This window comes from Simochromis diagramma, unplaced genomic scaffold, assembly GCF_900408965.1.
Source record: "Simochromis diagramma unplaced genomic scaffold, fSimDia1.1 OVJJ01000433.1, whole genome shotgun sequence".
Lineage (NCBI taxonomy): Eukaryota > Metazoa > Chordata > Actinopteri > Cichliformes > Cichlidae > Simochromis > Simochromis diagramma.
In genome coordinates this window covers 1,602,081-1,617,119 of record NW_024387031.1, presented here as the reverse complement: position 1 = coordinate 1,617,119, position 15,039 = coordinate 1,602,081, and positions in this window count along the sequence as shown.

The window sequence follows — 15,039 nt, the reverse complement described above, 5'->3', positions numbered from 1 at the left end:
AAAAAAAAAACCCATCTCCATAGAGACTGTGTCAGCTCCCAAAAACACAAAAAACTAACTAAAAACCAGCAATAAACAACTTAAACATAAACAATCACAAAGAAAGAACAATACAGTATCCACATCTGAACCAAAGAGTAGAACAGTGAAATGTGGATTATTAAATATTAGGTCTCTCTCCTCCAAGTCTCTACATGACTTAAAAATTGATCAACAAATCGATTTACTCTGCCTTACAGAAACCTGGTTGCAGCAGGATGATTATGTTAGTTTAAATGAATCAACACCCCGAGTCATTCTAACTACCAGAAATCTCGAAGCACAGGCCGAGGGGGCAGTGTGGCAGCAAAGACCAAGACAGACTTTTAATTCATTTGAAAGCCTGATGCTTAGCCTTGTCCACCCCAGCTGTAAAACTCAGAAACCAGTCTTACTTGTTATCATCTATTGTCCACCTGGGCCTTACACTGTCAGGCTCAGGAGAGACTCGGAGCCAGACCGTCACTTAAGTTCACAATTTATTTACACACAGACACCAGGTGCGGATATATACAGGTGAGGGGGCACAGGAAGAGGGTCTCCGGGGAACACAGGCACGGGAAGGGGACGGGCTATGTACACAATCCTTCACTGAAGCTCAGGTAGCTCGGACTCCGGCTTTTAGCTCCCCAAACGGCGGTCCTCAGGCTGGCAAGAAATCTGGCAGAGGAAGGAAGAACAGGTAAGTTGCGGCACGAAAGAAACTCGGGAAAAAGCTCAGATTTGCAATGACACTGACGAGTGTTACACAATAATCCAGCGAAGAAGCACTCTCAGCAGCCGCCTTAAGAAGTAAATGAGATGAGACGATTGTTTGCAGGTGTCCGAGCCAGGGGCTGGAGCCGTCATGACTCCGTCCCGGTAGAGTGCAGTGCGCGGGAGGGGAGAGAGAGAGACGCAGCACAACACAAACACTTGTAGCCATACAGAGTCAGCCGAGAAGGCACAGGGTCATGACATACACAGAGTTTCTGTCTGATTTCTCAGACTTTTTATCTGATTTAGTTCTCAGCTCAGATAAAATAATTATTGTGGGTGATTTTAACATCCATGTAGATGCTAAAAATGACAGCCTCAACTTGGCATTTAATCTGTTATTAGACTCAATTGGCTTCTCTCAAAATGTAAAAGAACCCACCCACCACTTTAATCACACTCTAGATCTTGTTTTAACATATGGCATAGAAACTGAACATTTAACAGTGTTTCCTGAAAACCCTGTCCTGTCTGACCATTTCCTGATAACATTTACTTTTACAATAATTGATTACACAGCAGTGGAGAGTAGACTTTATCAAAGTAGCTGTCTTTCTGAAAGCGCTGTAACTAAGTTTAAGAATATAATCCACCCTCTGTTATCATCTTCAATGCCCTGTACCAACATAGAGCAGAGCAGCTATCTGAACGCTACTCCAACAGAGGTCGATTATCTTGTTAATAATTTTACCTCCTCACTACGTACGACTCTGGATACTGTAGCTCCTGTGAAAACTAAGGTCTCAAATCAGAAGTACTTGACTCCGTGGTATAATTCTCAAACACGTACCCTAAAGCAGATGACTCGTAAGCTGGAGAGGAAATGGCGTGTCACAAATTTAAAAGATCATCATTTAGCCTGGAGAAATAGTTTGTTGCTTTATAAGAAAGCCCTCCGCAAAGCCAGAACATCTTACTATTCATCACTGATTGAAGAAAATAAGAACAACCCCAGGTTTCTCTTCAGCACTGTAGCCAGGCTGACAAAAAGTCAGAGCTCTGTTGAGCCAACCATCCCTTTAACGTTAACTAGTAATGACTTCATGAACTTCTTCACAAATAAAATTTTTATCATTAGAAAAAAAATTACCAATAATCATCCCACAGATGTAATATTATCTACAGCTACTCTTAGTACCATTGATGTTAAGTTAGACTCTTTTTCTCCAATTGATCTTTCTGAGTTAACTTCAATGATTACTTTCTCCAAACCATCAACATGTCTTTTAGACCCCATTGCTACAAAACTGCTCAAAGAAGTCCTGCCATTAATTAATTCTTCGATCTTAAATATGATCAACCTATCTCTAATAATCGGCTATGTACCACAGGCCTTCAAGTTGGCTGTAGTTAAACCTTTACTCAAAAAGCCATCTCTAGACCCAGCAGTCTTAGCTAATTATAGGCCAATCTCCAACCTTCCTTTCATATCAAAAATCCTTGAAAGAGTAGTTGTCAAACAGCTAACTGATCATCTGCAGAGGAATGGCTTATTTGAAGAGTTTCAGTCAGGTTTCAGAGCTCATCACAGCACAGAAACAGCTTTAGTGAAGGTTACAAATGATCTTCTTATGGCCTCTGCCAGTGGACTCATCTCTGTGCTTGTCCTGCTAGACCTCAGTGCAGCGTTCGATACTGTTGACCATAATATCCTATTAGAGCGATTAGAACATGCTGTAGGTATTACAGGTACTGTGCTGCAGTGGTTTGTATCATATCTATCTAATAGACTCCAATTTGTCCATGTAAATGGAGAGTCCTTTTCATACACTGAAGTTAATTATGGAGTTCCACAGGGTTCAGTGCTAGGACCAATTCTGTTTACATTATACATGCTTCCCCCAGGCAGCATCATTAGAAGACATAGCATACATTTTCATTGCTATGCAGAAGACACCCAGCTCTATCTGTCCATGAAGCCAGATAACACACACCAATTAGTTAAACTGCAGGAATGTCTTAAAGACATAAAGACCTGGATGGCCGCTAACTTTCTGCTTCTTAATTCAGATAAAACGGGTTATTGTACTCGGCCCTGAAAATCTTAGAAATATGGTATCTAAGCAGATTCTTACTCTGGATGGGATTACCTTGGCCTCCAGTAACGCTGTGAGGAACCTTGGTGTGATTTTTGACCAGGATATGTCCTTCAACGCACATATTAAACAAATATGTAAGACTGCTTTCTTCCGTTTGCTTAAAATCTCTAAAGTTAGAAATATCCTGTCTCAGAGTGATGCTGAAAAACTAGTTCATGCATTTATTACTTCCAGGCTGGACTACTGCAATTCATTATTATCAGGATGTCCAAAAAACTTGCTGAAAAGCCTTAAGCTAATCCAAAATGCTGCAGAAAGAGTCCTGACAGGGACTAGAAAGAGAGAGCAGATTTCTCCTGTTTTGGCTTCCCTTCATTGGCTTCCTGTTAAATCCAGAATTGAATTCAAAATCCTGCTCCTCACATAAAAGGTCTTAAATAATCAGGCCCCATCTTATCTTAATGACCTTGTAGTACCATATCACCCTATTAGAGCACTTCGCTCTTGCACTGAAGGCCTACTTTTTGTTCCTAGAGTATTTAAAAGTAGAATGGGAGGGAGAGCCTTCAGTTTTCAGGACCCTCTTCTGTGGAACCAGCTTCCAGTTTGGATTCGGGAGACAGACGCCATCTCTACTTTCAAGATTAGGCATAAAACTTTCCTTTTTGCTAAAGCATATAGTTAGAGCTGGACCAGGTGACCCTGAATCCTCCCTTAGTTAGTGAGTGAGTGAGCAGCTTCCGGTTCCTTGGTGTACATCTGGCTGAGGATCTTACATGGTCAGTACACACAAACAAAACAGTGAAGAAGGCGCAGCAGCGCCTCTTCTTTCTCAGGAGACTGAAAAGATTCGGCATGAGCCCCCGCATCCTCAGGACCTTCTATCACTGTGCCATTGAGAGCATCCTCACTGGATGCATCACCACCTGGTATGGCAACAGCACCGCCTACAACTGCAAAGCTCTCCAGCGAGTAGTGCGGTGCTCTGAACGGATAATTGGAGGTGAGCTTCCCTCCCTCCAAGACATCTACAGGAAGCGGTGCCTGAGGAAAGCGGGGAGGATCATCAAGGACTCCAGTCACCCCAGCCATAAACTGTTCAGACTACTTCCATCAGGAAGGAGGTTCTGCAGCATCCGGTCCCGTACCAGCAGTCTGAGAGACAGCTTCTTCCACCAGGCCATCAGACTGCTGAACACTTCATAGACACCTCAGCTTCACTACTGGAACTTTAACATTATGCACTCCATACTGTACAGTAATGCTACTGTTTTGCACATGTCTCAACTCTGTTTATTTTTATATATTTTATTTATTGTTTACTCTATTTAATTTGTAAAATATGTGTACACACACACACACACGTAGAAAAATATTTAGTATACACATCCAGAAATGCATATACTATTATATATTGTACATATATTTATTAGTTTCAGATGTAGCCATTCTTGTATTTTGCTTGTTTACATTATTGTATTTTGCACAACTCTGTTGCTTGTGAAGCTCGCACACAAGAATTTCACTCACATGTGCTGTACCAATGTACCTGCACATGTGATGTGACAATAAAAGTGATTTGATTTGATTTGATTTTGATTTAGTTATGCTGCAATAGACGTAGGCTGCTGGGGATTCCCATGATGCATTGAGTTTTTCCTTTCCAGTCACCTTTCTCACTAACTATGTATTAATAGACCTCTCTGCATTGAATCATATCTGTTATTAACCTCTGTCTCTCTTCCACAGCATGTCTTTTATCCTGTCTTCCTTCTCTCACCCCAACCGATCGCAGCAGATGGCCGCCCCCCCTGAGCCTGATTCTGCCGGAGGTTTCTTCCTGTTAAAAGGGAGTTTTTCCTTCCCACTATTGCCAAAGTGCTTGCTCATAAGGTCATATGCATAGCTGGACTGGCCATCGGGCATACTGGGCATTTGCCCGGTGGGCTGATGGTGATTTTTCGTTTTTATGGGCCGATGGGTTTTTCTTTTTTTCTTTTTTCTTTTTTTTCCCGTAACGGTATAAACACTGAGAGGTGGTGGATTGGCCAGATGCTGGGAGATGTGTAAAAATAACTCAGTTGTTTGGTGGTGGCTATTGCGGAGCTTCCACAGATTCAGTAACATTAGCAAGTGGTGGAGGCCAGCAGATGCAACACGCTGGCAGGTGGATGACGGAAAGGCAGGAGGAGCAGAGACCTGAGGCGGTGAGCTGAACTTCAGGTAAGAAGTTATGACCTGCAGTCTATCTGGGTCAGATATAAACCAAGTTTAGGTGGAGTTTATTTTCGTTGTGCTGACTTTTTACAGTCAGTTACAATAACTCGTACTGCATACTAGCTAGCATGACGGAGTTTATATACTGCTGGGTGGGTGCCATGATATTATTGATGTTGAACTTGTTTTATCTTATTTTATTTGTGAGGTTAGTTATTAGAGTTGCCAACCGTCCCGTTAAAAGAAGGAATCGTTCTGTATTCAGAGAAAATATTGCGCGTTTCGTATTGAAGTGAAAAGGAACACAGTTTGTCCCGTACTTCAGCTAGAATGAAAAAGACACAAAGCTGGAGTTATTCTGTGTCTTTGCTGCACAGCTGCCTCTTCTTCTCTCATTCTCTCCCCTCCCTCTCCTGTTTCTTACTTCAATCATGAAACTGATCAATGATCAGCTGATTGGCTTTTCTCTCTTGTTTGTTTATCGCCCACTTTGCACCAGAAAGAAGAAACCGCCAGATGTCGCATTAAACAACAGCAGCATGTTTAAGCTTGATCAGCTCTTGTTAGAAGATTATTTAATATTAATTTCTAGTATCAGCTGATGTTTGCTGGAGCCACAGCTGTAAAAGCTGCTGGTCATGATATCGGTTTGGTTATCTGGTGAGAGGGAAACATGAAGATGAAATCAGGAGATGTCCTTACTGGATCATCAGAGCTGAACAGGTGATGGAGAAACAGGTTTACCTTTTAGGTGACATGAATGAGTTGAAGGGAAGTTATGAACTGTTTCTGAGAGACAAATAACACCAGGATCCTTTTCTAAGTAGCTGACAGCTGGTAACTGTGCAAAGTTTTGCCAGGGGGCCAGGTTGGGCATTAACACGGAAAGGGGGGCACAAAGAAATACTTTTCTTTCTTATTCTCATTTAAAATGTCTAGCTTTTAACAAATAATTATCTGAATCTTACAACAAATGGTTTTCATCTGATGTAAAATGTATAGAAATCCATTATTGTACATAGTAATTTTTTCGAGGGTCCCAACATAATTTCTTCAGAAGTAAGTACTGTATAAGATGCCAGTATTTTCCCACATTTTCTAGATACTGTACCAGTACTGTGTGTAAAATGCCATCAAAAAGTCAATTAAGTTTTATTCTTTCTCACCTGTCTTTCTCTCCTTTCACTTTTTAAAGGTTGCCATGTTAGAAAAAAATATTTTGCCCTGCCATGCTGTTTATTGATGTGGCAAATGAATGGTTTATGAAAATATATCTAAATCTGTCATCAGTAATCAGTAATGATCATGTCTCACCTCTAGTCTTCTCTGTCTTAATTTCAGGTTTTCACCATGTGTTCTAGATAGTTCAGGAGGTTAACTCGACCAAGCAGTCTACTTTCAGGTACTGTTTAGAATACCAGAATAGGGAGGATGGTGTAGGTTTAAGTTTATTAGATTGATACATATATACCAACAAGACAGTGTACATCACTGTGACAACAGCGTTTGTTTTCATTCAAAGGCTTTATGGTTTTTCCTATAATACCTGGTGGGCTGGTCTCTAGTCAAAATGCCCAGGCTGATTTTTTGTCCCAGTCCAGCCCCGGTCATCTGATTGTTGGGTTTTTCTCTGTATCTATGAAGCACTTTGAGGCGACTTTTGTTGTGATTTGGCGCTATATAAATAAAATTGAATTGAATTGAAAGAGAAAAAAGAGCAATTGATTCAAATATAGGACAAAAAAGAGGAAGTGAAATCCACTCAGACCCAGAATGCGCAGTGTGAGTGCAGGCTTTTACAGCATTGATGTAAAGTATTGATATTTGGTGCTCAGACTCTGACCTCATCTCTCCAACCTGACTACAGCAGGGAATGGTGGATGGGGCCTCTTCCTACCCACTGTTTATAATGTACATTTTCAAGTGCTCACCAACAGCATGTTCACCTGGGGTCATTGCATGCTATTTTACATTTTTTTCAGTTTTCCATAGCATTCATTTTTCAATTGCATTGTGTTTCAATTTAAAGTGTATGTCTATATATATTAAGTCAAAAATGAGAATAAGTTGAAAATGAACCTATTATTCCGTCCTATATACGTTTGAGTACAGATGTTAATATGGCCAAAGTTTCTAATAATCAGGTCAGCATTTGTGCAAGCAATGTATGTGAGCCAGAAGCTCAGGCATCTCATTTCCACATTTTGCTCTGTATGTAATAGTGGGTATCATTAAGATCAGCTAAACCATTTTGGCTCGTTGCGCAGAAGTCCCATCCACCTGCTGACCAAAGCTTCTGTTTTTAGAGACCAGCCAATGATAAGAGAGTGGAAAACGGAGAAGGGGCCTAAAGCAGCTTATTTTAAACTGTGAGTCATGCAAAGCTACTCTAGAGTCCAGGAACAAAAATACAGAGCTGAAAATTAACATAACAGGTCCACTTTATAACTAGGGCTGGGTATCGATTTTGATTTCTGTAACCGATTCAGTTATGATTGACAAGGTCCCGATTCGATTCAATTGTGACTCCAACAATCAAAAATATCATATTCTGATCATTTATCAGTACGTATCCATATTTCTATATATCTATGTATAACAACAAAGCTGACACTCGTGAGACTTCATCAGAGGTGTAAGTATTACAGCAGATGCCTTTGTGTCAAAGTAACTATGGATAAAACACCTGGCCTGGCTTTTTATAGCAGATAACTACCTTAAAAATATTCTGCAGTATCAAACCATGAACCAACATATGAACATTACCTGATGCTGCTGAAGTGAAGCAGAGCAAAGTTACAGAGGTTTGATTAGAGACACGGTGTTTTGCAATTTGGCGTCATTTAAAAAGTTTAAAATTTCTTGCAGAAATGAGACTTTCTCATCGGAGGTCATTAAAAAGAGATGGGAAACTCTTCTTGAAGTACACTGAGAGCGAGAGAGAGCTGCGCAGGAAGTGTGATTTTTATCGTGGTGGAAGCAAAATGGCAAACCTGTCCATGTACGTGCCGACGAGTGAACGATTTGCGCTTTGTGTTTACGTCTTTGCGCAGAATCCATTTACCTGCTCTCATTTACTGTTTTAACTGTTTGGTGGTTGTTGAAATAGCTTTGTGAGCTTTAACCTGACACTCTGACTTTTCGGGCAAAATATATTGTATCAGGATATAATGAATCGATATCGCTTTATTCAAGCTAAAATCCATTTTAATTGGAAAATTGATTTTTTAAGTCGACCCCTATTTATTACCAATATTCTGCATCAGCAGTCCATCTAAACTAAAATTTCCCAAGTAAAGTCAAGAATGTGTAACTATTTCAATTGGACAATGTTCTTAACGCTTTAGACGTAACAGTTGTTTAGAGAAAAATATGGGGGTTTTTTGTTTTGGGTTTTTTGGTATGGTAGAGTCCTTCTCTTTTAGTAGTCATTCTTTTGATACATTTCTGAAACCTGTGACAATCACAGAGTAAACCCCCGCACAGCACCACATTCACGGCATATGTCAAAACCATTAAAACAGCGATCCTTCAGTCTGTCTGCTCAAGAAATCATTTTCATCCGTCTGTTTCTCTACCACATCAGACAACTCCCTCACTCCCATTTCTCATCTCATCCATTTCAACATTTCCTCTGCTTGACCCGGCACTTTTTGTTGTGCCCTAACACCACACCGACTGTGAGGACTTAATATAGGTATGTTTACTCTGAGGCAAACAGCAAAAACATGAAAACTCTCTACCTAGACTAAGGCAATGACGATTTAGGTATTTTTGTAGCCCTGTTGCACATAATCTGCATTACTCTTAAGGCCTGGTACACAGCAAAATCTCCAGTGTTAAATTAACACTGGAGAGTGTCTATATGGGTCCACACCTCTGAGTGTTAAATACAACACTGTTGAGTGTTAAATTAACACTTTTGACAGTGTTATATGTTTAAAAGTAACCTAGTCAGTTTTGAAGATTAACAATGGCTAACACTGAGCAGTGCTGATTTTCTAACACTGGAAAATAACTCAAAATGTTAGAAATATTCCAGTGTTAGAAAATCAGCACTGCTCAGTGTTAGCCATTGTTAATCTTCAAAACTGACTAGATTACTTTTAAACATATAACACTGTCAAAAGTGTTAATTTAACACTCAACAGTGTTGCATTCAACACTCAGAGGTGTGGACCCATATAGACACTCTCTAGTGTTAATTTAACACTGGAGATTTTGCTGTGTAGCAACACAAACTGTTCATGTTCATCTACGCAATCTATTTGGAACAGCAGCTATACAGACTGTGAATTAGCTCTGGTTTGAGTATCTCAGTGACCAGAAATCTGTTTTTGCCAGGTATGGAGAGAAATACCAGTGCATTCACTTAACCTGTGCTCAGATTTTATGAATTTAAAGTACAACACACTGCCTGGTTGAGAAAACTAAAACGAAACTATTGCTGCACAATAGTTTCAGAAAAATAGACAGACAGGCATTGTGAGGTTGTTTATTTATTACCATTATGGAGGTACTTTATTTTCTCTGAAATGAGTGTAAATGTTATTTCAATAAAGAGAGACTGATAAATATGTAGTGTTGTAGAGCTTAAGTAATATATTATTTAGTTTGTTAGTTTCCCCAATAATGGTCAGAGATTGGACAGGACTCTGGTTGTGGTAATTCTGGAGTAGATGGTAAACAAAGACTGTGAAAAGACTTTATGTGGATAAAGTGGTCCTGGAAAGGTTATAAGAATTAGATACTAAAGGGGAGAAAGCCAAAAAAGCATTAAGTATTGAGGAACTAGTATCAGAGAGTATCAGATAAGGCGGCCAAGAAGAGAACTGAATCAAAATGATGATGGCAGAATGAGTGGCATCATGGGAAAGTAGAAGTGACAAAAAGATTGGAACAGAAGGAATAGCCTAAACATCCAGAACTGCAGGTCGATGAACACTGGTTCTCCTTACAAGTGCAAAGGGTCATTTTAATATCCTTTTGACCACCCACATACATGCAAGCAAAGCAGATTAGACCATCTTAGATATATGTCTGGAACCATGACCGCAATGTGCCTTAGAACGTTACAAAGCTTGCAGTCTGTTGAGTATGATCAGATGAATCTAAATGTTTCAGAAGTGGCAGTTCAGCCTGATAAAACACCACTGATTGAAAGAATCCTGGAAAGCGTTCCCTTCCAATTACAGTGTGGTATAGAACATTTAATATTAGGGTTCAGTTGGAAATGGTCACTGTATACAGGATAATCCTTTAATTATAGTCTGCCTACCCCTCAGCTTTGACAGTCTCAGCTTTAAAGCAGCTATCTTGAGATGCTGACAGCTGTCATTCCTCAATCAGACAGTTGCTTTGAATGTTAATAGTCCATTAAATGGGTATTGTCAGATGACATCAATCAAGTATGCTTCAGATTAGGAAAAGTGACCCTACCAGTAGGGTCCTAATTGATAATGGGCAATAAGTAACCCGCATAGGTGTAGGTGTGTTTTGCAGTTTTTTAAATAAATTAATGTAGTATTACAAAAAAATAAAATGATCCTTTTATAAGTATAGTAATAAAGTGCCTATAACTAACCACACACCAACTGAAAATAAAACTCAAAAAAACTCCAAAGTTCCACACTGTGCATGAACCCTAGACTCCTGGGTAAATGTTCAGAAGATGATTTATGGAACCAGTCATCCCAATGTCCAGTGCTAACTATTGTTTCTCTTTTTTTTATCGAGAGCACACAAATATGAATGCTTTTTTTCACCACCACTATTTAATAAAGTGATTGTTGTCTACTGAGTTGCTACTGGAGGATTCCCCTATTTGCATGTGGGGTTCCTGACCCCCTATTGACAACATTTTGGGTGGTGCATCACATCCATGCAACCTTACTGAACTTCATTCACCTTCAGCTTCATTGTGACCAATGTGCAAGGGGATACAAGTATACCCAATGCCTTTCCTCCAGGTCAGCTCCAGTTTTTGCCCCTCACCAGAAGGTTGATTTCAGATCTCAAGCTCTGCATTGCGATTTCGACTATATTTAGCCAGGATCTCTCAAACTCGCACCCTAAAGGCAACCTTGACAGTTAGCAATTGGATCACCAGGGTCTGTGTCTACTGGCACCCAACCCCTATAGCACTGGGTGGTGGGCCCAAGTTATTAATTCAAGCTGCTCCCGGCTGGGGCCCATGTACTAATGTCTGGCCGCCTGGTTTTCCCCTTGAGTCCCCCCCTGTTCATGGGTGCTTTCCAAAATGCTATCTGTCTGACATCTCAAACAGGTCAGACAAATAGCAGGGAGACCCTATCAAGTCCAAATTGCCCCTGACAATACAGCTCCTTGGATCATAAGGGCACACAAACCCCGCCATCATGGTAAGGTGGCGATTAAGGCAGAAGAAATTACATCCTGATGTAAGAACTGCTTCGATATTGTTTAGCTTTTTATTGATGGGCATACTGGGTTAAAACAATTTAATTGCTCTTTAAGTCTCACCTGATTAAATTAATTGCAGTGATTTCATCAAATTAATTCTACAATTTGAAATGCTGATGAAACTAGACCCATAATATTCCTATTTAGGTTTATTATTTGCCCATTCACAAAGATTTCTGCAGGCTCTCTAGTGTTACCATAGTTTACCCTGCTTTGCCCTTTGCTTTCGTTTTCTCTCTCCAACACACCCACACATTCACGCTTCGGGTACAGTTGTCTTCAGTGGCCTGTGATTGAGTTGACAAATGTGCTGTGGAGAAGCACTGACAATATATACCCACCTGGTCTCATGGTGAAACCTGCAGGCTTTTCTACCCAGCACTCCTTCACCCCATCAATCATAGCCGAAATGTGAGGTGGCTATCATTCTCAGTAAAAAATAAACAAAGAAAAGGCTGGCTCACAGTCATCATTATGTGCATCACTCTCTATCATCATTTTCCTCACTGATGCTATTAGGTGATATATTTAGATTGCAGGTGGGTCTCAGTGAGGATTAACTTTAAAAATATACTTGTGAAATAGCCTACCGCTTCTACAGCAGCTGTCTTTACAGCCGATGCTCTTTTTTTTTCCAATTCATGGAACATAACCAGAGCTGGACCAGTCCTGTCAGACTCAGACATGGAGAAAATCATCCTCACCTTTGTGTCTTCACGCCTGGCCTGCTGTCACAGTCCTCAGGCAGGCTGCAGTAAGGCCACTGCACCAGCTGAGAATGCTGCCTGCAGGCTTCACCACAGCTCCCACATCACTCCCTTCCTGATTCTACTTTCACAGGAATGAGTTAGATAACCCTTCACAAATCGCATATCAGTCATGCCATGGTGTTGCTCCAAGTTCTATACAGGAGTACCAATTATGCACCTTTAACCTGAGGTCATCTAAAGATGGCCTTCTCTATTTAGGTTCAAATCAAAAGAAGATTTAATTCTTTTGTGTGAAAGAAAGAAAATTTTAAGCAAAAAAAAACAAAAACTGACTGGGTTTAATCTAATGTTAACTATCCTGTCCACCTAATATTTTCAATCTTTCAGATGAACTGCATATGAAAGATGGACATAGCTTCAAAGTCTACCTTGTGACTGACATATTGCTATTCTATGATGGTGACATGTTTGTCGGGTTCTCAGACAGATCCACCCTTTGGTTTCAAAACACAAAGACAGTGACAACAAAAGCCATCAGCTCGAGCTGCTTGGACCTCAGGTTGACTACTGCTAAAAAAGTATATTTGCATAAAATCCATAACTTGTTCCTAATTTTGCTTCTTTCTTTAAAAGGCAAATTATTTTCACAGTGGTGGACTGTTGCCCGATAGCACAAATCTCAGCTGGGCCTTTGTGTGTAGAGTTTGCATGTTCTTCTTGTGCGTGCCAAACATATGCATGTTAGCTTAACTGATCATTCTACTTTAACCACAGATGTGAAGTAAATAAAGTGCTCTATGAATGTATGCTAAAAATATGTCTTGTAGTCTGAAGCGCTGTATAAATGAAAGTACATAACACTGAAGTAAAGATTTCTCACCAGAAGTTCCAGACTGATCTCCATTAAGGAACAAACCACAGGAGTACAAATAAGTACACTCTGCAAACGGTACAATGCTGGTACATCAGAGCGTAAAGCTCCAGTGAAAAGCCATTTTAGCCTGAAAGGCATAAGCTAGTTTTTCTAACATGAAAGTGCTTGAAGGATTTGGGGAAGCAAGTTTTATGTTACTGGACTTCACAACTACTTGATGAATGAAAAGAATAGAGCAACATATGGGTGCATATAATGTACTATTACACTGTTTAGCATAATTAAAGGAACACTTTGAAAACACATCAGATCTCAATGGGGAAAAATCCTACTGGAATCTATACTGCTGTGACTTTGTAATGTGTTAGGAACAAAAGGATGTCACATCATTATGTAGAAATAAAACTAAGTAGTTTGTATGGCCCCAACATGCTTCTGTGCATGCCTGACAACAGTGCATGATCCGAATAAGCCAACAGATGGTGAGATTTCCTTCCAGATCTGGAACAAGGCATCACAGTCTGGACAGTCTGAGGTACAACCTGGCGACATTGGATAGACGGAAACATAATGTCCCAGGGGTGTTCTGATGGATTTAAGTCAGTCGAGCATGGGTGCCAATTAGTGCTATCAACTCCTACATCCTCCAGGAATCGTCTGAATACTCTTGTCACATGAATCCCGAAATTGGTGTGCGTCAGGAAGAACCCAGAACTCACTGCACCAGCAATGGTCTGACAGTGAGTCTAAGGATTTCATCATGATACCTAATAACAATCAGGATGCTGTTGCCTATAGAGGTATGTGCATCCCTTCATGGATATGCCTCTCCAGACCATCCCTGACCAACCACGAAACCAGACATGGTGCATGATATTAAAGGCAGCATAACCTTCTCCATGGCTTTTCGAAAACATTTCACATCTATCACATGTGCTCAGGGTAAACCTGCTCTCATGTATGAAAAGTACAGGACTCCAGTGGTGGACCTGCCAATTCAGGTATTCTATGGCAAATGCCAGTCAGACTCCACAATGCCAGGCAGTGAGTACAGGGTCCACTAGTCTGTGCCAACAGGAACAGGATGAACAAAAATGAAACAAAGGAGCAGACAAAGGTCCTGCTGATGGGTTAAGGACATTCTATGGCCATGTTCAGCACTCCCAGAGTTTAAAAAAAAAAAACAGTCAGAAAAGAAGGGGAATAAAGAACGGCAGTGGGTCCCCACCTGTAAAAGCATTCCTGTTTTGGCAGTTGTTCATTAAGTTTATTTTATGTTAATTGGTGTTAATTTCATTAACACCAAAGCAACTGAAACTGATTAACAGTCCCTCTATGATATAACTGAACAGATCAATATCCCAGAAGTTTCACTTGCTTGACGCTGTACTCTGATTAAAAATTGTTCCTTTAAATGTTTTATATTAATCTCTAATGGGCTCTGTTAATTAGAATAATTTCAATTTTTATCTGAGTTTACTTCTTCCTGACATTAATAGCATCTCTGCACAGTAAAGGGGTGTGTGAACATGAAAGCAACATACGACAAAAGAAAAGTAACAGTGAGAAAATCATGAGACACATGGAGATTGTAAAGAGGCCTTTCCTGCCTCCTAGTGGTGTCATGGGTAACATATACATATATTCAAAAAAGAAAGCTACAAACGCATCTTCTCGTGATAGACAAAATGATTTCTGTAATTCAGTTTCTGTATTACTCCATTTACACTTTTTGCACGTTTTGCAGGTATACACCGTCATTGCATTTGTATTTTCTGCAGTACGGGTAAGAATGCGCTGAATGCACTTTAAATTGTTACAATTGTGGCTTTTAAGTGATATTGTGTAACAGCTTCCAGTTTGAACTTACTTTGAAAAGTAATCTTAAACTTTAGAGAGCAGACCCCCCCACCCCCAACTTCCATTTCTAAAACCACACACACACTGATAAACTTATAGCATC